The sequence below is a fragment of the Falco naumanni genome, chromosome 4 (genome assembly GCF_017639655.2).
Source record: "Falco naumanni isolate bFalNau1 chromosome 4, bFalNau1.pat, whole genome shotgun sequence".
NCBI lineage: Eukaryota > Metazoa > Chordata > Aves > Falconiformes > Falconidae > Falco > Falco naumanni.
This window is the reverse complement of record NC_054057.1, coordinates 15,542,414-15,569,053: the sequence shown is the minus strand read 5'-3', so window position 1 is coordinate 15,569,053 and position 26,640 is coordinate 15,542,414. Positions and strand designations below refer to the sequence as shown.

The 26,640-nt window shown below is 42.3% G+C and overlaps 1 protein-coding gene across 3 annotated transcripts in view; it reads left to right on the top strand.

Moving 5' to 3' along the window:
- The first annotated feature begins 8,087 nt into the window (after positions 1-8,087).
- TRAK1 (trafficking kinesin protein 1) overlaps positions 8,088-26,640 on the top strand; it is a 140,467-nt gene continuing 121,914 nt past the window's right edge. Inside the window, exon 1 of one of the 3 annotated variants that reach the window (XM_040589044.1) lies at positions 8,088-8,176. The gene's annotated coding sequence lies outside the window, so the exon portion shown is untranslated. Of the gene's footprint in view, positions 8,177-8,706; positions 8,894-26,640 lie in introns of those variants that run through there. The other 2 variants (XM_040589046.1, XM_040589047.1) reach the window with 2 other exon arrangements.

Sequence of the window (26,640 nt, the reverse complement as noted above, 5' to 3'; positions counted from 1 at the left end):
GGCGCAGCCGCCCTGGAGCCAGGCGCCCGGCGGGCTAACGGCGGCGGTGGTGCGGGCGGGAGGCGGGAGCGGGACCCCCTCCGGGGAGCTGTCTCTCAGGCGGGCTCCGGCTGCGCCCCCGGCGTTGGGGCTGCGGCTGTTGAGTGGAACCGCCGTAGGTCGGCTTCAATCGGAGCCACGTGTGGTGGCGCTGGGCCTTGTGGCCTTGTGCGGATGCCTGAGGGATGCCTTGTTACAACAAAATTTAGCCCTTGAACCGAGTGGTTTTCAACTTTTTCAGTGGAGTTTCCACTTCATTTTTCATTCCAGTATGGTCTGGTTTGGGGATATTTGTCTGGTTTTGGTTTTGTAAGGCCCTTGGGGGAAAAAAAAAAAGTATTCTTTTCTCTTGTGGGACAAAACATTTGACAACATTTGGTTTGTCAGGCTTCCTAGAGTGCGTTGTAAAGCATTATGTCCATTGTCCCACCTTCATCTCAACCTCCCAGCAGTTCTGAACCCCTTGATCCATACCAACCAGATTTGATAAAAGAAGTAGTTAATAGGTGGTAGAAGTAGTAGTTGAATAGGAAGGATTCAATGTTTCTTCAGGCTGCGTGACAACAGATGGCCGGGTTTTTTACACACCCACACCCCTCCACACACACACACCCCTGTACGAAACATTTCATTATGAATTTAAACCTCCCAAATACTGGAAAAAAGGAACAATAAAACCAAACCATCCTATTTGGGAGAGGGATGTTAGGGACGTGTCAGTTGCAAGAAGCTCTTTGGTTTTGTTTCATAACCTTCGCAGACAGTGGAGGCTGTAGGCACAGAGCACAGATCTGGAGGAAATGAAGCTTCATTAGTTGCACAGCTTGCCAAAAATTCTGTCATAGTTCAGGCTGCTGAGGGGTTTGGTAGAGAGCCTACAAAACTGGTAAGAAGTCGGTGCTGCCCACCAGGATAATTTCTGCTGGTTTACTGGATACCCACATAGAATTGACTGGACTCACAAGCACTGAAAGGTATCATGTGTGTGTCCACAGCAAAATTGCTCACTCCTTAACAGTTCCAGATCCTGCCCCACTGTGCACCATAAGTTTTCAGCAATTGCAGAGTTGTTCTGTAATTACCAATGAAGCTACAGCTTTGAAGCTGCACAAACTATTTTTTTCCATTTCTTTTTTTAATGTTAATAAGTAGTTGACTAGATATAAATAAACCAAATGCCTAAGTATACATCACCTAGTTTCTTTTAGTAAGCACAAGAAAAGTGTGCTTTGAAGAGGGATTTATTTAGATTTCAAAAAACTGTGTATTTTATCTTTGGCTCTGTTGCGAGTGACCGATATAAAGGAGAAGGAATAGAATATTAGCTCAACTGCAGACCTGTCCTGAGAGCAGCCTGATGACACACCACTTAATTTCATTGTCCCTGTCCAAGAGGACAAAACAAAGTCATAATATCAAGTTGTGACACAATATCAAGTTGCCTTTGCTTCCAAATTTCTAGTGTTCCTATGTACAGCTTTCTGTTAAATTAGCCTGGGTTAAGGATCATTTCTTTACAAAGGGGGTAAATGCCCCATTCTAGTGGAGTGAGATGGTATGAACTTTAATGAAGTCTGTTGTTGAAATCTTCATGTAATAGTGGCAATAGTATTAGAAATTACAGAGAAACACCTAAAAATGCTTTAAGAACAAACAAACTAGATCGCTTTTCAAATTAAGTGTCTCCATAATGAAGAATTTTCAGTGTAATTAAAGGCAGACACAGGGGGATGTGTTGACTTCAACACCTCTTTTTTCCAATACCTTTTAGGATCTATCGCACTTTTTTATTGTTGATACACACTTCATTACACGTCTACCTTTCATACCATCTGGATGCACAATTTCAATGTACTCCAGATGGGGAATTTTGCCTTTGATTTGGTATAAAAATGGGGAATTATCTCTTTAAACATGTAATTTGCTTCCAATACAAGAGTTATCTTGAAGAAATAATCTAAATACAAGTACCGATAAGGGATGTAATTGTAAGACCCTAATCTTTGGCCTTTTTCTTACTGTTTTAGTCTGTTACTCCTTTAGTCTGTAACTGAGCATGACTGAGCATTTTACTTAACTGCAGTAAACTTTTCTGTGGGAATATTTTCAGTGTTCAGGAATGGAATGCAAAATATTCTCTCTGCTGTTTGCACCATTTCAATACTCTTAGCAATCCGTACAGCAAACTCAGCCCTGCTCTTTGCCTGGCTATTATATCAGATGGTCAGATGTAATCAAATTCTTGTTCTCAAATAAATATTTGATCTAATTTAAGGTAAACTGAGATCTTGTGATTGAAAACACATGGTTCAGGAATGCTTAAACTTTACTGCATTACCCTCAATGGGTACTACGGAAGCCTCTAACAGTTTGCCTGGCTCCCAAAAGCCTGGCTAGTAGGCTATAATTTTAAGGTATGTGTACATGTTTTGTTTTCCTTTGACAAGAGGATCTTTTCTCTAGGTTGCTGCAATGCCTGTTGAAGATGCTATACAGTTCTGGTTTATTTTGCCACATGTACTAGGTTTTCTCCCAGCTATCATGATTACTCATGCCCTATCCCATCTTGCTAGTACATGGTGTCTCTTTCTATTCCAGACTGACCCCGTTCTCAAGAGAGTGTCTATTCTCAGCATGCTGGGTATGATGATTCAGTCACTTGTATATAATATTTTTATGTTGCATTTGCCTTGATGGTTCTGTCATTCCTGGAAAGTACATGGGGTCACTTTTCTGGCCTTTGACCATTTTAGCAGAATGATGGACATGAACACACCTTTATATTGAGGTTTTTATTTTCAAATTCTTTTCCAGCATCATCTTGAAACTAGTGCATACTTTCATTGTTCAAGTGAAACTATGTGTGTTTTTATTTTTGCATTTCTGTGGTAATATTAAGGTTCTCGCATTTTGATATAGTCACCTTGTTTTTCTGCTACAAGGCTGCTGTATTCACTGGTCCTTCTAAAAGTTGCTGAATAAATTCAAATGTTACCATTCCAGTATTGTATGCTGATGATATTTGGGAGTAGCAGTGATTTTTCAAATTCTTTGGTAGTTTCTGGGATTCTTGTTTGGAAATTTGTTTTCTCCATCATAAGTTGACCTTTTCACTGAGGAAATGTTATTGCAAAACAGTCCTTGCCAATATATTTGTTTCATGGGTGAGGGAAAATCTAGTAGTGGTTTCTTTCACAAGAACGTGGCTCCAAATCTCACCTCACTGGATCAGCTTGCAAGGTCACCAGTACTGCGTGTGTAGCATGCTTGTGTTGCCTCTTCCTCCCTTATGGTCTCAATGCTTTGCATATGTCTATGAATTGAAAGAGATATGGTAAGATAGAAATTTAAATACTGCAAATTTTAATACTCTCTGATTTAATACCTTTAAAGGCTGGTATATTACAAGCAGCTTTTACCTTTCCGAAATCATTGAGTTTCCTTGGGAAGTCAGCAACTATTCTGTGTATGATACTGAAGTAAAAACCAACTTCTTTTTTTTTTTTTTTCCCAATTGAGTTTTATCTGCTAATGAGATGGGGTTAATTGTTATGGACTACCACAGTTTCTGCCAGGCATTCCTCATATCACATTCCTGAGTATCATCAGCTCTGATGCTGGCAGAACTGGTAATTCTTCTGCAGCAAGGTTCACTACTAACAGCATTCCCAACACCTAAGCCTACCTGCTGGGTTCCACAATATGATGAGATGATGGCCTTGCTTGTGCAGGAAGGCTGAATAGGCCTTATCAAAATTTTGCTTTTTAGTGACTGTCATGCTGCTTATGTAATTTTGAGATTATGTAAATTATTAGGGATGCTTTCTTTTTCTGTGTATTTCAGTTCAAACAATTCCTTATTCTAATGCAACAGATGGTATGTAAAGCAGATGCAGTACTGTTTGAATTGCTTTCATCTGTTCTAGGTATAACATCTTGGGAGGACATCCCATTTTCTTCAAATAAATTCAGCAGTTCAGACTCAACACAAGAGTCAAATGCTTTATTATCAAGTACACAGATTGACTGTTTCAGCAGAAAGCAATGGCTTTTATGTTGCATATTCTGAAGCTGCATCCTGATTAGAATTCACAATGTCTTGAAGGTATTATCATCATTCCACAGTGTAATTTTCATTTGGCTTTGCTTGATTGCACTTTTTTTTCCTTTTCTTGCAAAATGCATGCCTGGCACATTCATCATTAGCCCACTATCTTGCATTTAATTTCCTCTTTGTTTGTGTACTTGTCTTGACTTCTAATGCTAATCTGAGCTTTATAAACTATTTACTCCAACTTGCATTTCATTAATGTCATATATGTGCAAAACCCCATCCTCTGACTCACTTTTTGCCGCCCTTGTGTTTTTTCAGACTGTAAGTTTTGGAATAATGCTTTATTTTGCCATAATTATTATGTATGATCATCTACGCAGGACTTTTTCAATGGGTTTTCTCCTTAAGACCTTTTTATCTTCATTTTATTTGTCTCCTCTAGTTGTGTTTATGCTTTATCTTGTCTATAAACTCTCACTTTTTTGATTTAGCCTCTCATTTTCCTTGTGTTTTTTTTTCCAAATTACATGTGTCTGCTCTCCTTAGGTCACAGTTGCAATAACACTACAGGCCAATGCCTGAATAAGTTGGTATTGTTCTTGAAAGATGCAGGAAATAAATTCCTGTAGAAAAGCAGTTAAGAAGGAGAAAGCATTGGTGCTGGCTGATGCTAGCTGGAGGAAGCATAGAGCTCTGAACAAGAAAAGCTTTTCTGCTGATTTGATTCTTCCAGGAAAGGCAACAACCACAAACCCAGAAAAAAATCCATCAAAAGTACTCACATTTTTATTTTTTCACATGCTCAGTCAGACAACTAGCAAGAATCTATGTGTTTTGATATACAAGTAAAAGCAACAATAGCTTTACAAAAATCACCATTTTAACAAGAAAACATGTTGTACAGGCAGCATTATGCTGACACTGCATACATCCTTTTAAAGGACTTACAGCATTACTTAGTCCCTGATCATGTACAAGTGTGAAAAATGAGGCCAGTAACACTAGGTAGTAATGGGAAGAAGCACTGCAACTCCTTTCTTCTTAAATCCACCACACAGCTATTCAGAAACACGTGTTGGATAAATTTTAGTCTTTTTTTTTTTTTCTCAGATCATTTGTTCATGCCCATTGGAATTAATTTGTTCCCTGAGATTAAAATAATCTACTCTACAATCATAGCTGCAGTTGGGTTCTTCAGCTGGCAAACTAACTAGGTATTTCTGAAACTGGTTTCAAATGCTTTTAAAGCAACATTGTATTTTATGATTGCTTTACAGGGATTATAAAAGAAGTTCTAGAGTGAGGAACATGCAAGAAAAACAGCATGCTCACTGAAAAGTATATTTGAGAAGTCTTCTATTTTAGCAGGGTGGAAATAAAAAGTCTGTTCTAGAGATGTAATCAAGAAAGCAAAATTGAGAATGAATGTGATAAGTATCATGCGATAATCAAGAAGAAAGAGGAAATGGAGAGGATAATGAAGACAGAAAGAGAGCAAAGCAATCTAGGAAGCTTTTTTAAAGTATCTGGTTACTGGGTCAGTTGCCAGCTTCTGAACTACTAGGTGGATGAATTAAGATGACAGTAAGAATGCAATGTAGTGTGCTTATGTGCACTATAATACCATGCAACAAAAAATCATGAGGATTTGGTGCAGCAACCACCAAACAACTGCTGCTGTATCCCATGACCAGCATACAGACACACGGCTTGCATGCGAGGGGCATGTAATCCTGTAGCCCCAATTTCCCTCCCCTGATATACTCCCACATACTGTGTTTGTGTACAAACAGTGTCATTGCCATTTGTCCCACTGTGAAGGACTTCTTCTCACTCTAACAACTCTTTTCAGTCTCAGCAGAACATCTCAAATCCTTGTTCCTTACAGATGTGACAGGTCAAATGGTTCTTCTCAGCAAGAAGTCTCCAATCACGCAGACTTGTTTCTCTCTATTGTTGGTGTCGATCTTTACTTTTCTCCTTCTTGGTTTTCCTTCTGCCTGCAGATCTTTTCTGCCTTCCATTTTTTTCAGCACTGGATTTTCTTCCTGGCCTCCGATTCCAAGATGCCCCAGTTGTGTGCCTTCTGTTTTTGTGGAACTGAAACTTTATTTATTTTATTTTTTTTAATCCCTTACCAGCCTACTTAGCTTTTTTTCTGTTTCTCATTGGCATTCTTTAAAGCACAGATCAAACTTCTTTAAAACTACTTCTTCACTGTGCAGACTATAACCCCTCGCTGCTGTCTTGGGCTTTTGTTACACATTACATGTAACAAGTGCCCAGCTGTTGCTGAAAGTCTCTATCACTTGTTTGCAACTCCACAGTCTTGTTCCCTCTCTTGTGCAACCTCTGTCCCTCATCTGACTCCATTCTTAGCCATTTCAGGAATTAATCAGAAAACTACCCTTTTTTAAAGTCTCCTGATTTAGCTTACTAACTCGCTAACCCTAGGGTCACATGTATACAAGACCAGGCACAAAGGAAGCAACCTTTTTAAAGATACCTAGGCGTTAGACTTCCTAGCAGTAACATGAAGTTTCAATTTTGGGGAAGAGTTAGATGAGACTATCAAGATGATTTAGGAGTGCAGCATTACCAAAGGGATGGTTCTGTTCCTCCCTGACAAAGGGTTTCAACTCTTCCTTTGTGCTCGATCCTGATACTTTTATGACCTGAGGGTGAATCTATTTCAGTTCACTGATCTGGCAGAAAACTGACAAGCAAAAAAGTATTATTAGTTCTGTGTCAGGTTAGTAACCAAGTCACTCGCTGAGGAATCCTAAGCAGCAGAGCCACAGAAACTCCAGGGGAAATCCAGGAGTGCCTGGCTTGTCCATGGAAGTGGGGAGAGCAGCCTGCTCCTCTTGGCAGCAGCACGCCTTTAGGTTGACTCACATGCCCCATCCAACCACATGCACCCTTAGTCACTTCAGGGGATCTGCTCTAAAGACACGCCTGTTTGGCAGGCATCTGTGAATCCTCTGTTGTCCTTGACATATTTCTCTTCTCTCTTCTATCACCCAAGCGCATCCCCATCTGGGATTCTCTTTGTTTGCATCTGTGAAGGGTTGGACCATTTCTTTTTATGGGTTATTCAGGGTCAAACCACGAATCCATTTACACTCTCTCGAGGTTAACACACATCCCACGCTTCCGGAATCCTGTCACCAGCATGACTAGAACTTTTTTGTCTTACCAGCTGTAACCTTGGACACAATTCTGTTCTTCCTTTGCCACTGAACAAAAACAATCAAACCCTCCTCCAGCGAATAGTTCTGTGAGGTGCAGAAATAAGACGGCATGATTTCCTCTGGTTTTTTGTTGGTGTTTTGTTGGTGTTTTTTAATGATTAGATATATTAAGAACCTGAACTGAAGCTTTCCTCTGCAGGTGGGGCATTAATAACTAACCTTTCCCATTGGGGATTTTCTGGTGTCTAATACATCTTGCACACAGATTCCTCTCCTTTGTGCCTCTACCAAAATGCACATATTGAATGTCTAACTTTCACCACAACCCTCTCTCCTATTCCCGTGTCAGTTCTTCTGTCCACCTGCGCCCCTGCAGCCGGGCTGGGTGCTTCGCCAGGGTTTTGGTCAAGCCTTTTTGCCCGGCCCAGGCAGGCAGCGCTCTCGCAGGCACCGTGGCAAATTCCGGAATGGGTCCCCGCGGCAGTCAGCCGGCTGTACCAGCCCAGATCATTCAAAAGCGAGGTGGCCAAGGTGGCCACAAGAAATCCGAACGCCTGGCAGAACCGCGGCCCCCTTCTTTGGCACAGGGCGGGCGGCTGAGCGGGTCTGCGCCGCGCCAGCCCACCCCGCCAGCGCGGAGGCGCCGTGGGCCGGTGCAGGGAGGAAGGGCTTGGGGAGACCGGACCCTGCCGCCCGGCGGGGCCCTCCCCGCCGCCCAGACCGACCCGTGGCCGCTGCCGAGCCAGCTGCATCTCCCCCGCGGCGGGGAGCCGCCCGCTTCTGTCCTGCGGGAGGCGGCAGGAGCCCCGGGGCGGCGCGGGCCCGGCACCCCTCTCCGCAGCGGCCGAGTCCGGGCAGCGTTCGGCCGGGGGAGCCGGCCGAAGCAGCGGTGAGTTACTTGGGTGGGCGGCGGTGGGCAGCGCTACCCGCGCAGCGGCAAACGCCCCCGCCGCGGAGAGCCCGCTTCTGCCCCGGCGCATGGCAGTCCGCCCCGCCGGCCCGGGCCGCGGCGGGGGGCCAGTTGCCGAGCGACGCGCGGCCCCTCCTCCGTGGCAGGGCTGGGCCATGAGGTAATGGCCGCCGGGGAGCGCTGCGACTACCGAGCCAGCGGTGGCCGGCGGCGGCACTCCCCTTCCTGATGCCCCGCCGGCGGCGGGCGGCGCCGCAGCCCCCTAGGTGTCCGCGCCGCCCCGCCTCCCGAGGAGGCCCCGCGGCCCGGCCCGGCGGCGCGGGTGAGGCGAGCGGACCCCGGCGCCCAGCAGCCGCCCCACGTGCGCTGCCGCCCGGCCGGCGGGAGGGGCTCGCAGCGGTGCCGGGCGCTGCCTGAGCGCGGCCGCCGGGGCGGCGGCCCGGCCGGAGCGGCGCGGGAAGAGGGCGCATGAGGCGCCGGCGGGAGGAGGGGGGAGCAGCAGCCCGCCGGCCGCAGCAGCCCCTGCGCGCCACCCGCCGCGGCCTCTCAGCGGCGCGGGCCGCGGCCGAGCCGTGAGGGAAGCAGCAGCCCGGAGGTGGCCGCCGCCGGCAGCGAGGCTCCCCCGGCCCGCGGGGGCGCCGCCGCCCGCCCCCCGCCGCCGTTGCCGGCGCGCGCGCCTGGGGGGCCCGGAGCGGGGTGAGTGCGCCGGGCGGGGCGGGCAGCGGGGGCCGGTTGGCGCGTAACGGTTCGGCGGGGGGGGCCGGGGGCCGCGCGGGGCCACCTCTGCCCCCGCTCGCCGCCGGGTCTCAGGTGAGCGGGCGGCTGCGAGGGGCGCCGGCTGTGCCGCGGCGCTGCGCGGGCGAGGCCTGCTCGCTCGTCGGGGAGCGGGGCGGGTGGCAGAGCAAGGTGCAGCGGCGCCTCCTCTCCTCCTCCTCGGGCCCCCGCAGCCCGGTGGTAGCGGGGCGACCTTCAGAGCAGGCTTGCCCGGGGGCGGGCGGAGCGCTGCGCCCTTTGTCCCTGTCGCCCCCCCCAAAGGAGAGAGGCAGCGGGGTATAACCTTTTGCCGAAGGTCAGGAATCGCTTGGCACGTTCGGACTGCGAGTGATTTACAGTTAAACCGCTGCCGTGTTCAGGAGGACCCCCGCTTCCCGGGATAGCTTTCATAGCCGGGGGGGCGCACTTGGAAATGTTGTCTTGGTTTCTTCAGTGTCCGGGGTTATGGGTGGCTTTTGGCGGTATGTACCTCAGTTTAAAACGGCTGAAATACTCCATTATGTCTTTTAGCAAGTTTGCGTTTTCAGTGTCTGCTTTGGTTTGCAGCCGACGGTTTTCAACTACGTCTTTAGATGAGTTTATTTTCAGATAAAATGAGGGAATATCGAAAACCAGAACATCTGCTCAAAGGGTGAGAGCCCAGGCTTCTTATTCTCCCTTGCTTGGACCTTGGGAGAAGCCTCCTGTGTGGGCACTTTTCCCTGTCTTGCAGTCCATAACCTTATTTGAACCTTTCAGTCCACCGAGATTAAATCGTGGGTGTAATGGTTTTTGCAATCAGGAAAGCAACAGCAAAAAAATCAAGCTAAAACAAAACCACAGCAAACAACAGTTATGATGACCTGTTTGCCATATGTGCATGTTTTACTGCTGTGTGTTGTACAGTTTTTGTGTACTGTAAGTAATGCCCTGGCCTCTGACCGTACTGGCACTGAACAGTGTTTAAATGTGGTTGTTCCTGCTAGGGCTCTTCTGGAGTTTGTGTAAGAAGCCTGGAGGAAGGAGTGTTGTCCCCTAGCCCAGGAACCATATTCACAAAGCTGTGCCTTCCCTGAGGCGCTGTAACCTGTTCTAATTGAGCCAGAGCAACCTGTGATGACAACACATAAAAAAATCATTTTAGAAGCCCATAAAAAGAAAATCATGTTAAGCCATGATTACAGCTGTTACTTTTCTGTTTTTCAATGAACACCATTATAAGGGAGGAAAAACAGAAGGGTAAAAACCCTAATGGAAGGCAAACGTTTACAGCTTTTAATGTGAGCTAGTGAATTAAGTGAAGACCAGATGGCTGTATGTATGGATAGAATTTAAATTTCTATTGTAGTAAAACAAAAGTTTCTATCAGTTGCATGAATGAACTCCCACTTGCCAGTGGATTTAACTGCATGGTGGATGGCAGTAACAGAAATAAGTAACCTCTCTGGATCTATGGCAAAAATCCCCGTAACCAAACAAAAATCTTGCTGTTCATAACTGAGCTTGGTGCCTGTTCTAGAGCACTGGGTAGCACACCGGTATGCTAAAGAAGCATTAATGTGATTCTGCCTCTGAGGGTCCAACTGGTTTAATCCAGAGTCCTGACTAGTGAAGCAGTACCTGCCAGTTTTGCCATGTATATTGATGGCTCTTAACTTGGCATTCTGTCAGTTTGTGGGAGTTACTGAACTTGCATGTACCAGAGAATGAGATCAGATTGGAAAGATTTTGCCTGGAACTGTTTGGAACTCCTGTTCCCCTCTGCTGCAGCTCGCACCTGAGCTCCTTTTTGCTTCACACATTACATCTCCTGCAACAGATTACCAGCTGCTTTTGTAGATGTGATTTGATCCTAACCTTCCCGTGTCCTCTGAGGGTTTTCTTTTGACTTTTGAAATATTCCAGCCAGTCTACTTTGGGAGAGAAGAATGAGATTAGTACCATAGAAATTAGTGCAGGTTAAATATTTTTGTTTTAAATATGCACTTGATCAATAATACTGTTTCTTACTGTTGTCACTGTTTAATGTTGGAAAGGAAGAACGCTGGAACTTCCCACTATCTGCTATGATAGGCAATAAGCTGAAAGCAAGAGACTTTTTTTTTTTTTTTTTTTTTCCTCCTAATAGTTTAGCAGAAAGAATTCTCAGAACGAGTGCTATTGAGGCAGCATCTGCAATCTCAAAAGGCAAGGAGTTAAACCCAAACCTTTTACCCTTTCTAAAAACTGTATGTGTTTTTGTTCTTAACAATCTCCTACATTACTTAAAATTTTCCTTGGGAGAGGGAACATAATCAGAGGGAAGGCAGTGTATGAGTTAATGTTTGTTTGAAATTTATTTCTTTCTGAAGTTTTAAAATAGTTTTCTTTGATCTCTAGAGTTGGGGTGGTTTAGTACTCCTTTTAGTACTAGGATCAGAGGTAACATTTGTGGGACATCATTTGTTTTGCGTTGTCTGGATGTTGTACTTTGTGAGTGGTTCTTGAGTCAAGGTTGATGGAGGGTTTCTCGTTAATTTGCAGAAAATGGTGTGTTCTTTGTTCCAAATTTTGGAACAGAAACTTTTCCCCCTGCCCTAGCAAAGATTGTTCTGTTTGCAAAAATGGGTGCCGCCTCTAATAAGTCTCTGGCATTAGGCCAGGTACCACTTTAACTCGCACAGAACTGTCGCTTGATTTCACATGCTGTTTATTTCACTATACTTCCATATTAATACAAGAACAGGCAGACCAGTATATCAGAAGTCCTGATAACTACAATATGGAATTAGGAGCAGTGTTTTAGCCTGTTGGTCAGAGAACCATTGTTGATAGATAGGCTTTTATAACTGGTTCTGTTTTCCTTTTAAACTGTTCCTTTTCTCCAGATGTACACCTCTGTACAAAGCTTAGCGGTGGCACCAAGATCAAGATTAAAAAATAAACGCACGTAAACTGCATGTAAAATGGCCAAAGCCATCCTGACAACTCCCTGTGTGATGGTCACGTTAGTTGTTTCTGCTGTGAATGAGATTGTCCTTGGTGTGTTGCATAAGGGCTATTAAAAGGAATAGATTCCAGTAGTGATTGCACACCAAGTGGCTTTCAGACTTCTCATAAAAACAGTAAGTAGGAGAAATGCTTTCTACTCGCTACATGAGAGCTGTTGCATGTCAGTTGTAGACAGTTCAGTTAATGTACAAAACTTTGTAACGCTGAACTGTAGAACTGGTTTGTGATCTACAGTGCCTGTGCGGTGAAGGTATGTTTGTGGGCCATGTTTGTTATCTTTAAAACTCCATGAGCAATGCCTTTGCCTCCTTGGAATGCTGCCATTGTGTGGAGGACTCAGTTTTGTGGGATCAGAGCTATATGTGGGAGAGATAAAAATCTTGAGAATTAATTTCCTGTTAAGACAGGCTTTCCAAAGATACCAGTTGGTGTCTGATTCAGAGCCTTCCTGCTTACTCTGTGGTTTGACTGAGGTAGTTGTGTGAGTCCACAAGCACTCCTATTTTACTTTGTAACGAATAACATGATGGCTCCTAAATAAATTTCAGGTTTTCACTGCTAATATTATTTGTTTAAAGCTGTCCTTTATTTGAACTTTGATTCATCAGTATGTCTCTCTTTATTGGAGCCTATTGATTGCAGTGCAAAAAGTCATGCTATATAGTCATCCTGCTTTTAGTTGTCCAGCTAAGAGGCTTATTGATAGCACAAACAGATTAGCTCAGAGATAATTCTTAGATTCAATTATGTTGGCAGATTTGCTTTAGTTAAATCGGTTAGTGACTGTACTGCAGTCAATTCTTTGCATTTACAGCTTCTCTGGACAGGATTGTCTAACCTTGCAGTCCATTAGGTGCTGTAAACCCAAATGATGATGCTACTTTTTAAGCATCATATATCATTGTGTGCATGCATTTTGTTTTTCAAGTATTCTGATGGATTAATATATATTAGAGCCCTGTTGTTTTTGCTTGCATTTATAGCAGAAGTTGAGAACACAGTAGCAGTCAGTAATACAAAGGAGGAAGGAAATGTGAGAAGAGTTTGGTTTAAAAGCTCTCGCAGAGTTTCATTATTAGGTTGTTTTGACATAAGACCATGTTGCTCCTCAGCAGAGCAAATTTTCTCCTGGCTGTGGATTCCCTCTTCTGTCCCCTTCTGTATTATGTTGCTGGGAATCAACTCTGTGATGTAGCCCAGAACTGTTTTCAAGGTTAATTTTCAATCAGATTGTCTGACCTCTGAGCTGCTGAGCAGGCTGTTAGCAGTGAGGCAAAGGAAGCAATAGGAATAAGTGGCTGAGGCTTAGGTGTCAGGAGGGAAAGTCTTCAGTGAGTATAAGCTGATTTTGAAACTGCTGCACTCGTAAGCTTTGATATAACCAACACCAGTTGTGTCTTGGTAGATGAGATGCTAATGCCAAGCCTGACAATAACCTGCTACATATCTATGTGCTTATGGAATATTTTTGACTCTCATCACCTGTATGAACAGAAGAGAGAAATACTGAGCAGTTGATGTTCTCGGGCTATACACAGATATTATCCATTATCATACAGAATGCAAATATACTTAAGAATAAATTTGAATATTTTCATTTTACTAGCTCTCAGTTTGGTCTGCATTTCTGAGTGTTCTTTCCTGAGCAAGATGCCCACAAATTATAGTCTTTATTGTGAATAATGCAGTCCTCAAAACTTAATGTATAAAATAGCATGATTTTAGATTTATAAAGTAATATGAACTAATCTTAGGAAAAAAACACAACCATGTTTTCCTTCTGCCTTCTTCAGTTATTTGTTCTTAGCAAACTTCTTTGGACAGGCTTTCCCTTTTTAAAACTCATACAAAATCAGCAGAGCTTTTTGCCTTAGGTTTTATAGCATCAGCAGGTAAGTGTTTTTCTTCATAGACCATAAGACCAGAAAGAACTGGGTGATCTAGTTTCATTAGCAAAGCTGTGAGCTTATGGCTCCATCCTGAAGTGTTTTCATCAGAGTTAAAACTTCTGTATGTGTTTAATCACTCTGGGCAAAAATTATCCAGGTATTTCTAATTAAATATTGCCTGTCTAGTGAAACAGCCATGTGAAAATGGCTCATGGTTTCTGGTTTGGTGTTTTTTTTTTAATTTTTTTTCCTAAACATTTCTTACAATGTGTTCTGAAGTGTTTGGAAAGTAGAAAGAAGAGATTTTATTAAGACAATCACTCTTTTCCTCTACTGCTTTTACTTTGTGAATCTCTTGTAACTCTGCAGGCAGTTTGCAAATACTGTTACATCTTAATGTGTAGTAAAACATATAAATGTTATTTCTTTAGTTTCTTTTTGCAGACCATTTAAGGAAAGTGAACACCAGAATGAAAAATGACTGGTATAGAAAGTGCAATGAAGAGAAATACAAAGCGATTAAGAGTTTGAATTTCTGGGATTCTGCAGGCAATGTATTGTAAAAGGGAAAAGTTGACTTAATGGTTGTGTGTGAAGATAGGAGCTCTGTGGAAAGTGTACCACGTTGTGTTTGGTGGATCACAGCATGGCTGAGGTTGGAAGGGATTCCTGGAAGTCATCTGGTCCAACTCCACTGCTCCAGCAGGGCAGCTACAACTGATTGCTGAAGACTGTGTCCAGACATCTTCTGAGTATCTCCAAGGGTGGAGACTCCACAACTTCTCTGGGCAACCTGTGCCAGTGCTCAGTCACCCTCACAGTGAAAAATTGTTTCCTGATTTTCAGAGGGAACTTCCTGTGTTTCAGTTGGTACCCATGGCCTCTGGTCCTGTCACTGAGCACCACTGAAAAAAGCCTGGCTCTGTTGTCTGTGTGCCCTCTCTTCAGGTATTTATACACGTTGATGAGATTCGTCTGAGCTTTCTGTTCTCCAGGCTGAACAATCCCAGCTCTCTCAGCCTCTCCTTACAGAGGGATGCTCTAGTCTCCTTTCTTTGTGTTAATGGCCCTTCACATTACTCTCTCTAAAATGTTTATGTCTCTCTTACACTGGAGAGCCCAGAACTGCACACAGTACCCCAGGTGTGGCCTCACCAGTACTGAGTAGAGGGGAAGGATCACCTCTCTTTCCACCTGTCTGAACAGCTGTTGAAGGAAAAATGTAAGACCACCCTCCTGCCATGCTCTGCTGTGTAACAGTTACAGTGCTTCAAACAAAACATGGAAAAACTGCTTATCGTTAATTTTCAATGCAGTTTAAAATAATGCTGAGTTGACTTGTTGCATCTTTTTATAGAAACTAAAGGTTAGGAAAATGTTCATACAGTAGAAAAATAGCCTAGAATGGATGATTAAAAACTGTGGAGACGTTGAAATAGTTATGTGCACTTCTTTGAGGAGGTGAGTTGATTACTGTAGATTGTAACCAATCAGTACATTTCTGTATTGTATGTTCACATAAATTCTCGTTTTTAGAGGCAGGTGCTGGTAATGTCATATTGGACTTTAATTTCATGCAGGTAAGGACTCTGCATGAATTATGGTCTGACAGCAGCCGTAATTTGGTGTCTAGAGAATACTGAAGTGCAGTTTTATTTAGAGAGAGAGGTATTTTTTAATATTTACATCGATGTCTGCTGCTTGTGGAAATAGAGACTTTTGCACTTGCTGTCCTCTTTAATGTTTGCATAAGTGGAGCCTGTATTACTGACAACATGGCCTGTCCCAGAAAGCCTAGTTTCACCATCGGATACTGCACATTTGCATACTTTGCAAGGGGGCACCATCCACTTCTCTGTAGTAAGCAGAAACCTTGCAGTTCAAATCCATACAAACCTAGTGCATGGATTTGCCCCAGTGGTACCTGTAAAATGAGCAGAACTGGAAGACATTGGAGCAATGTCAAAGTCCTGAGACCGTCCTTTAAACCTGTGTTGAATGGGATTTCTTTCTCTGTGGACTGGTCATAGTGGCTGTATTTCTGGGGACATGTGCACCTTTGGTGTAAAGTGGTAAGGAGGAAATAAATCTTTCTGGTAATATGGTTTCTTATTGTAGATCTTCTCCTGTAGTCACAAATTGCAGTGCCTTCAGAAAGAAGTGATAGATTTCTGTTTTGCTGTGCTAATACTACAGTAATGATCGCTTCCAGGAAGTTATGGAGGGGGTGGGGATCAGTGTTTACCAAAAACATTACCTTCCTAGAGGCTTGGGCCCTGTAATGAATGAGTTCTGCAAACCTGCGTGTGTGAAGGTCATGGCAAGATCAGTCTTTTATGGCTGTATTTCCTGAGGCTTATGTAATCTTGTCAGGTTATAGATAAGCATGTTACAGTTTGATCCAGTGATTTGTGGCTGACCGACCTGAGTGCCACAAATTTCCCATATAAAGTAATGTGAACTGGAAGTGCTTCTTCTGTTTGTTTGAAATGTTTATAACCTTTGATTATTCTTGTGTTTGTTCCCTAGAATTTTACTTCATAATGGTTTTCTCAAAAATCTTGTTTTGCAAGGCATCCAAAGCCATTAGAATGAGAAGACTGAGATGGATTAGATACCGCACTTACCTGGCAGAATACAGTCTTGTCCCAAAGTCCAAAGCAGTCTCTGCTGTCATGCTATTGGATGTATGTTATGCTATTGTTTTTTCTGTAGAGAACATTGATTTCTCCATGACACTCACTTGTACTGCTTTTATCTACTAAATGAGACTTCATTTAGGAACTGTTGTACCTTAGGCAAACGCGACTTTCTTAAATATCTTCTCTTTTACATTGCAAAAGCTACAAAACATTCAGTGTAAACTTCTAATGAACTGAGTTTGTTTAAGCATTCACGGGTCACGGAAATCGGTCTTATCTTATTTTGCAAAGGATGGAAGGGGTCAGTGAGATAAAAACATTTGACTGAAGTAATTCAGGAGTTGGTGCCAGTACTAGAATTAATTCCAGTTCTTGTGAATCTCTGTTAAGAAGCCTGGCAGTCTGTTAGGATCAGGGTATTGGCACCCTCTGTGGCATTAGCTGTTCAGGACCTGACGTAAAGTATCTGAAACAGACAGCCTCCTCAGTAGATGCAAGTGCTACACTTCCCCTTTTTTATTTACAGTACTAGAGTTGATAATGTACATTACTAATCCTCTTACAAAAGAAAAACTACAGGTGGGCCAGAAGACTCTCCTTTCTCTGAAGAGCGTGTGACTTGCTCAAGTAATTTGCTTGCATTTTAGAAAAGTTTTAAATACACGTCTGGCAGATGGGTTGTTCAGGATATGGTGGGGCTACTGTTGTAGTAGTGATTTTGATGCAATTTCTATGTTCTTTTTGCCTTCAGTAAAACCGATGGACTATTAAGCTAACCATGGGGTGTCACAAAAAAGGTCAGTGTTCATAATGGGAGTCTGGGATTTCACAAGCTGGGAGCACAGCATGTCCAAAACACAGTGCCATCTCACTTTGCTCACTGATGACTGTTCTAGGTAAGTCAGAGTCTCAGAGCTTCTCGAGCCTGACTTGCCAACCTCCTCCCTCCAAGAGTAAACACTGCACCCATTTTGTACTATTTACTAGCTTCTGGAGGATACCTGCTGTATGTTGACATAGAGGAAGAAAAGTGGAAAGTTTTGTTATAGATGGCCCCCTCTACTGTTATACTGCATAGGAGGAAAGAGAGGAGAGGAGTGAGATCTGTGACTTGATTCCTATCCAGACATTTCTTTTCTTGTTTTTTTTCATTGGGGTATTGCTGTCTTTCTTTTAAAAAAAATGAAGTTTGGATAACTGCTGTTGTGGAATGAGTAATGTATTAAAGTTAGGAATGTTTGTATGTAAAGGTAAAGATCATAAGCATGTATAGTTCCAGGGGAATTAACACAGAATTAACAATTTATGGTAGATACTGAACTCTAATGAAAAGCTTCTCAGACCTGATGAAGCAGACAGATGGATGCCACTGCACTTTGGGTATGAGTGATGAATGTATCTCCTAAAAGCAGAGAGTGGATTTCTTAAATTCATCAATCAGGATTTTATGATGATTTTATTTCATTCGTTAAGGGATATTTTGTATCTTATTCCTGTTCCCAAATTGTTGTTGATGATACTTGATGGCAGGAAATGTATCTTAATGATATGACCTTAAATAATATGCACAGTAAAGTTGTGGATGCCCCACCATTGGAAACGTTCAAAATCAGGCTGGACAGGGCTTTGAGCAGCCTGATCTAATGAAAGATGTCCCTGCCCATGACCAGGGTTTGGACTAGTTGATCTTTAAAGGTCCTTTCCAGCCCAGACCATTCCGTGAATCTGTGAAATGTGGCTGTAAATGTGGGATTTTTTGATCCAGAAGTAGTATAAGTGCACTGTTTTGAACTATGTGAGTATTTATAGTAAGAATTAATAACAAATCAATTTCACATATTTCTGGTGTATCCTTAAAAAAAATTCTCAAATGATTGTCAGCTGGTATTTAGACAAGATTTAGACAAGTTTCAATTCAGGTGAGCAAAACTGTACTTTTAAATGGTCCTTACTGTTAATCATAATTAACTTTCTTAAATTTTGGGATTAAACCTAACCTTTCTACCAACTGACTAAATGGATTATTTCCTGGATTTGTACATCTAGCACACCTGCTCTGCCAGCAGGTCTGAATTCAACAAGAACTAAAATGTTTCTCAGCTCTTCAGTTGCCAGTCAGTTTCTCAGCTTCAGTTTCACGTGACTGTTGAATTGGTCTGGGTAAATTGAAACCACCTCTGTAATCTCCAGAAGAGGCCATTGCTGTTAAACCCTGGATTAATGCTTGTGTAGCTTCTGTAAATTCTGGCTCTGGGTGCTCACCTAGTGGTTTCCCTCAGACCTGTGGTGCCATGGGTAAGCACATGCAGTAGTTGATGGAAATATTGGTGATCTAAGTCCTACCAGGAATTGCTGTTCTCATGGCAATGAAGCTTGGAAGATAACATTGCAACACCAGTATTTGAAAATCCTCAAAGCTGCAGATGGAAGCTGAAGATGAAAGCCTAAAAGGAGGTAACAGGTGAAGCCAACAGAGTGCCCTGGTTTAGTGGCATGACTCTTTAAAAAACCCAAACCAACCCAAAGTGTTTTCCTGACAAACAGCTGAAGCTGCAGAAGAGGGCAATCTTCCTTCCCTGTCCTCTCCCCTCCCTCATGCACTGCTCCTTGTGTGGGCATGCAGTGGCCCAGTTCAGAGAGGTGATCTAGCTGAAAAGTACTTTACACCACCCTCTGTGTGCCCTGTCCTGCCTGCCTCCCCCATCCCCTTGGCTTAGCCTTTCAACCAGGTTCCTGATCACATTGCAGTGGTACAATCACCAGTGTGTCTGAGGGGAAAAGGAGTGATGGGAATATATGGCTTCAGGGTAGGTGTGTGGTAGGATGAGGGTGTGCTTCCAGGACAGCCTACGCTAATATTAGCTAGAGGTGACTGGGAAAGAGTGTGCCTGAAGGTTGTGCTTTTGCAGCCAGATTGGCCTGGTGTCACAGTTTGCCATCTCTGGTGGGAGTTAGTCCTGCCTCATCACCAGCTATGTATTGTACTGCTTTGTCTGCAGATCTTTCTCACTATTACCCTATGGGGAAATAAGCCAGGGAGGCAAACTGGAAAAACATGTTTTGAAAAACCGGTTTTATTTCTTTGGTTTTAGGTTTTTGCCGGTTTCTGTTTTTAGGGTGTTAGATGAATGCTGGAGATGGTACAAAGGCAAGTCAGGAGTGTGCAGGCAAGGCCAATTAGTGTTTAGTTTGCTCTAGGTGAATAACACCACACCTTATATTTAACTGTGTGCATTAAGTTATATGACTCGCGTTAAAAATTAAAATTAATGTTATCGGAATTGTATCACTTGCTAGTTGTGTGGGAGTTTTGGTTTTGGTGCTTTGTGTTTTTTTTAATAGAAGAAAGCAGCAAACATAATTTCAGTAATCTTCATTAGCAGAAATGCATGGTGAAGATTGACTACCCTGTCCTATTTCTGTTATCTGAGATGGTAAATTAACACTAATTACCTTGTCAAGAAGGCTGAGAGGAAATTCCTAAATGCACCTAGCAGCAAGCCTATTGTTTTGATCCTATGACCAGTGGGAATAACTTGAAGATAAAGCCATGATATGATACTGTAGCAGAAGTAAGTAAGAGGAAATAGGAGGGGCTGCATAATCAGGAAAACGATCAGCTTGTAACATGACTTGTTATAGCAGATGTTTGCTGTGTTCTTCATTCCTCAGACCTTTCTCTGGAAAAAGTAAGCGAGCCGTTATTGTAATGTGGGAGTAAAAGATTTATTTTTGTTTAGCGAACTCCTAGACTGAACAGTTATAAAATACTTAACTTAGATCTCCAGAAGTTGGGAAGGCATGCAGTTACAGGGCTTCAGCCTGTTCTGGCTCTGATCTGAATCCTACAACAGGTAGTTAATTTCTGTTCTGACTGGGAATTGGTGGTTCCTGATCGTTAACTGAAAACTGTTGTTGTGCGATAGAAACCTTACAGTACAGCTGTGTGGCAACTTGGAATTGAATGTGCTTCGAGCTAAAGAATAGACTTTGGGAGGGACTGTTTTGGACACTGCATTGTTCAATGGTATTGTCAGTTACCACTGGAGAAGTGAAAGGATTTTGAACTCTTGGGATCTCAGAATATTAAGGTATCGGATGTTCTGAAACGACACTGGCTAATCTTTACCGTTTCTCCCCGTTTTGTGTTTTCCCTTTTTTTTTAACCATAATGTTTCTCTGGCTTTGTTTTGTGTGTCAAGTATTATAGATTCTCCATTATCTCCTCACTTAAGAGCTCCAAGAGAGAAATGTCAATCTTCTTTTCTTTACAGGGAGTCAGTTAATCCTTTGTAAAGTTCTTTGCAGCAACTAATTGCACAGAGGCATGTAAAAAACAGCTATTAACAAACAAGGCTAAATGGAACTGATAAAATGCAAGTGAAGCCTTATTTAAGACTTAACTCTTAAAAAAAATCCAAACAAATAATAAAATCCAAACAAATAATAAACAGACCACCCAAAATTGAAATAATTATTTTATAAACTTTGAAATATTTTTTCACAAAACATACCAGGCAGTTGTTCTCTAGGGTAACTTACGCAGTATGCCAGATCTTATTATAAATCCCAGAGATGGCTGTGGTAGCCAAAAGAAGTTATGCTGCCTAGCTGTATTTCATGCTCAACAACCTAAAGTGTCTGTTAAAACTGATCTAAAAAAAAAAAAGCATTTCTGAACAAGTGGACTAACCAATCTCTTGAACAATAGGAAGTTAATAGGAGTTGGAAACTGGTATTTACAGGTGTAAATTTTTATCAGTTATGAGAAGCAGAATATGGTCCTGTAAGTCAGGAATGATTCCTTGAGTGAAGTCCAAATCATAAGGTGGATTACTGACTAAAAGGGGTGGGTTGGTTGGGATTTTTTTGGTCTTGAGGGTTATCTTTGTTCTTTTGGGAAATAATTGCAGGAGCCAATGAAGTGAGTCGAGATTCAACATAGTTTACCATTTACACTCCAGAACAGCAAAACCAGACATGAATCACAGTGGTTAAACAGGTGGTTACTCGTTGCTTTTTGTGTGAAGATCATCCTTAGCATGCCTGAAGGGAAAAAGGTGGAGAAAGAAATACAGTGATACGGTGGGTGAGTGTGTTTTGGAGGAGGGGAGTAAAATTTGGAAGGATCCATTATAAGACAAGATGTTTGGTTCAAAATGACTAGTATTTTGTCTTGGGAGCCTATATATCTGCTTTTTAATAACAATAATAATTAAAAAAACCCAAACCCCATTTGAATACTGTTGGATACAGTAGCGCACCTGACTGGATATAGTTAGTACATATAGTACCTCAGCTGTGGAGGTAGAAAGAGTGTGGAAGTCTTGACACCTCAAATGCATTTCTGAATTACAGTCTCTTGGTTCTTGAGTGCTGCAATATATGGACCATATCAAAATGTCAGCAGCTGCTTCCACATTTGTGGTACTGACAATATGACCTTCAGGTTAAGAGATCTGTGCTGGCTTGAGCTCTGCCCCGTGTATGTTTAGTTCACTCTGTATGAAGCTTTTGTATGCATACTTCTAAATGACCACAAAAGAAATGAGAGCATGAAACAGTTCTGTGTTCTGCACTTGCAAATGGCTCTTGTAATACTTAAGCACCGATGCTTCTACTTTTTCATTGTGCCCTGGGGTATGATACTTTGTGGTAAAGCATGTGTGCAGCTTAAATGAGAAGACACAAAAGCAGCAAGTGTATTTCTTGGAAACACACTATTGTTGAACCAGTTCCCATTTGCACCTAGACGGGTGGGTTAGCAAACCTATGAGTTTTCTTGGGAGATGGTGTAAACAGGAGGGCAAAGCTAGTCTGTTAACCTGTTTCAGATCAGTGCTGGTAAATGCAACTGAGTGTAGCGATGCTGCCCTGGGTATTTGCTCCAAGTTTTGCCTCTTATCTACAGAGCATGCCCAACTCAAAAATAAGTACAAAGTTGCAATAATACAAGATTGCTATCCACTTCTGTTAACTGTTGCTTTAATATTTATTCAAGACAGGGATATCAACTGGCACAAGATTGAGCCATAGTGAAATAGCTGATTGTTGCACGGTGTGTGCTTCTAGGGTTTGTTACTCTTTGAGCTAAGTTTAGCCAAGTGACTTTCACTGGAGCCTATCACCTCTTTATATAAAGTGCTCAGCTGGTGAATGAGTATTAAGGCCGTTTAAGGTAGGGGACTGTCTCATTAATTGAACTTAATTGTAGTTTGGAAGGCTTCTAGGCTGCTCCGTAGCTCCATATGTCTGAGATGTGATTAGTTTATAATGTTAAAACAGCTCCCCCTTCCACCCCCAATCTTCTCTGGACTGTTGGCGGCAGTGCTGTCAGAGACTTATTTCCAGAAATATGGGAATTGGCCAAGCAGGAATTATTTATTACGGTTTGTGGTAACTGTGTCTATCAATGACTGTACTTTGCAGTTATACAATGTTTGCATTGTGGCTGTCTGTTGTCTGATGTACTCATTTGTCTTACACCCCAGCCTGTAGTTTCCTGAATAGCAAAATACAAGTTCTATCAGGACAGCTGCTTAATAAGGCACATGTTGAAATACTCAGGAAGGGAAAACTGTTTTCTGGATTAATTACAAATTGCTGAGAGGAAGCATGCATGAGAGGATAGCATGCAGATGGGCTAGAAAGCATGGAGGTTAAGATTCCTGGCCTTTTCCCGATCCAATAGCTTGATCTCGCAAGTAGGGTAAGGCTGAGAACTTGTAAATTGTATGCAGATATTGTTGTATTGAGTGAAATAGCGCAGCTGCAGTGCAGGATGCCTGCAGCGTAGATGGCTAGAATCTGTCGCTGTCTTGTTGAAGTGTGGAAGTACTAATCCACTTAGAAGAACTCCTTGTCTCTACCTGCTTTCTGTCACACGAGACTTGGAGCTACAGCATGTGGCACCAGAGAGAAGAGGAAAAGGAGTTTGGGTTTGTAGGAAGTGAGGAAACAGAATCTGGAGACAACAGTCGTTACGTGCCCACTGCAAGCCTGCAGTTGTGAGCTGGTTTATGCAGGAGAACTTTGTTCTGCAAATTGTGCCTCTGAGAGGTTATGCTTGTTTTGTGAACAGCAGTCTTTCCTGCCAAGTTGAAGGGCATCATGTGTCCTATTTGGAGTTACTGTATCTGTTACACAAGCAACAGCACAGCAACAGAAGACTTCTTTAATGTGTCTGATGTCAAATTTATTTTTAAAAAGCAGTGTAATTCATTATTGGTGCCAGCCCAGATCTTTGCTACAGTCAACACTTGTGATACAGCTGTTGCTGCCATTGCATACTTAGCTCCCTAGTTGCAGTTTAAGGTGGGAATGAAGTGGATTTGCCTTATTTGCAGTCAGAAATCTATGGCATGACCACGTATATACAGCCTTCTATAGGCAGTTGTGTTGTACAGTTTTTGGTATTAAGAATTCATGATCATACTGATGGTGTTTGAGGCTGTATCTTTTTTTAATTTCCTATAGATGCTTTTCTGCAGCAGGTTTCCTCCTTAGATCTAGTTCTTGCTGATGTTTAGAATTTGGTTGAGAAGGTGGGTCAGTTTGCCTAGTTTCTTACAACATACTTTTTTCATAGTGAAGTCAGAAATAAAGAGCATGTGTGTAGTTTAATATAGCCTGTGTGAGACTCGAGGAAAAAATGCTACCTAAAATGTATCTTGATCTAGCAGAGGAGTAAGGCATATAATTGTCACAGCCAAATTGATTACTGTAAATGGGCTGATCTTGTGTATTAACCTTTCTCAGACTTCAGTGGTTTTATATAAAACTAAAAAGTAACTTACTTTGTATTTTCTCTTCTGTTTCCCTTTGCTATTCAGTGATGTGGTGCAAATTAGGAAAGATAATCTGCTAAATGGCTCTTACTTTAAAGTGGGCCGACATTGTTGGACAGCTTGGGAATTTACAAAGTGTTGCCTTTATCTGCTTTTGGGTTTTTTTTCCCCTTTCTCCCTCATGGGAAATATGAATGAAACATTCTTCGATTAGGACGTTAGTGTTATACTGTTTTTTTTATAGTAGACCGGTTAAATGGGCTGTCCCTGGTATTTGGAGCTCAGTATTCAGTCTGTTGTTACTGTGGATACAGTAATTTGCTAAAGTAGCCACCCCTTCGTGCTTTGCCAGTGACTAAACTTGGCTGTGGAATGCTTGTCTCTCCTGTCTGTGCTAGAGACAGCCAGTTACTGGGTCAGGTCTAGCCTTTCATGGGTGCACCCGCACACATTATGTTAAATCATAAACTGAACTCATGCCTGTTGACTGCTTGAAGCTTTTGTGTAGATTAAAGAGTAAAGAGGGTAGGCTGAAGTGTAATGGGAGTCTCAGGCACCTCCCCCCCCCCCCCCCCTTAACATTACTTTCTTTGTTCCCACCTTCACAGAGCCCGTCATACTGTTTTGTTATGTTCCCTTTGGGCATGGGAAATCACAGATGTTTCTCTAAATCATCTCTGTGATAAATACCTGTTAATGCCCAAGTGCTGACTGTGCCTGAGCTAAATCATAGTTCAATTTCCTGAGTTCCTTGCTCTTCTGCCGCCTTTTTTTCCCTCTTTGAAATAAAGGTTTTCTTCTCTGTAAACCAGCTTTTGAACATGTCTAAAAGAAAGTGGGTAGAAACATTTATTTGTAAGTAAACTAAATGCACAAGAATGGAAGATAGTCCCTGGGTTTAGTGAGGTACACACACATCCAACACCTCTGTAATACAGTTAAGTGCAGTTAAAGCACTTTGTGTTTCTAACCCTTGATCACTGAGACATGCACTTAGTTTCTTGAGTAGCTTCATTTTATGGACCAGGGAGTGCTCGGCTAAACTGGGATTTAATGGAAGAAGCACGGGGATATCCTATGGAAACAGTGACTGTTGAACTGCTCAAAATGCAAGCATTTCAACTTTCTGTGTTGGTTCTTCAGTGAAATGCAAATCGAGTTAAGAATGAATGAACGAGTCCAACCTTTTGCCTGGGCTGGGGGACAGTGTCAGGAGTGGTCACATGAGTCTGTGCTGAAATCATTAGACTGGGGACACCAGCTGTGCTATTATTGGGGGTTTTAAAGTCGGTGGCAGATGTTCTTAGGCTCTCTTCCAGCCCCCACATACGGTGCAGTGGAGTACATGGAAAAAGAAACGTCTGACAAATTGTTTTTCCATGCAAGGAATGTGGTGGGGTTTTTTTTTTTTTTTCTCTTCCCTTCCCATGGACTGGACAAGATACTTTATGTTAACTTGCAAATATCAAAAACCAGTTTGAAGTAGTTGGGACAGAAGAATGAAAGAAGTGATCATCTGAGAATACATACAATTGCTTTCCTTGGAAAGTAGGACTTAAGGAGTTAGCCAGGACTCAAGCCCGTAGGTGCCAGTGTTCTGCCATGCATGTATTTGTTTTCTATTTTCTTTGACACTGCTATTTAGACAGGGCCCTCGTATTACTTTTTGTGTATGTATATACTGTAAAGCTGCTCCTGCAAAGATTTTGAATGTCTGTGATGAGATGAAAGATGAGATGCAATACAGAGCAAAGAGGCATTAATCACATCGTTCTTAAAATCTGTGAACAGAACTGCTTATTATATTATGGTGATACAACATGTAACATGGAGAAAAGCATGGTTTTTCTTTCTTTTTGTCACAGTGGGATAAGAGTATGTGCATCCTGTTTTGAATATGTAATTTGAGTCCCTTATGGAAGTTAGTTAACCGGTGTAAATATCCTCAAAATATAAATCTGCTCCTTTTTTTAATCAAAATATAAAGCTGCTTAGTATTCTGTGGACTTCTGATGTGTTTTGAGTTGTACAAAATGCAAAAGGGAGCTGTATACCGGCAGGGTGCAAGTGACTAAAGGGTAGACCAAAGGTACATGAGGAGCTGAAGAATGTGAAGTATTTATAATAGGTAACAAGTATGTCTCTTTCTTGTGCTATGTTTTTTTTTTTTTTTAAACCATATAAGCACATTGTTGCTAAGCAGAAAAATTAATGATTAAACAGTTCCCTGTGCATCATCTTTTCCTTCCTGTCATTGAAGTGTGTAGTGTTCTTTGAGCTAAACCAGCTGAGATGCTGCATGAGTTTGCCCTGTGTTAAGCACAAAGGAAAGAAAATGCAATGCTTGATAAGTTTTTATTTTTGTATGTCCATCTCTCAGC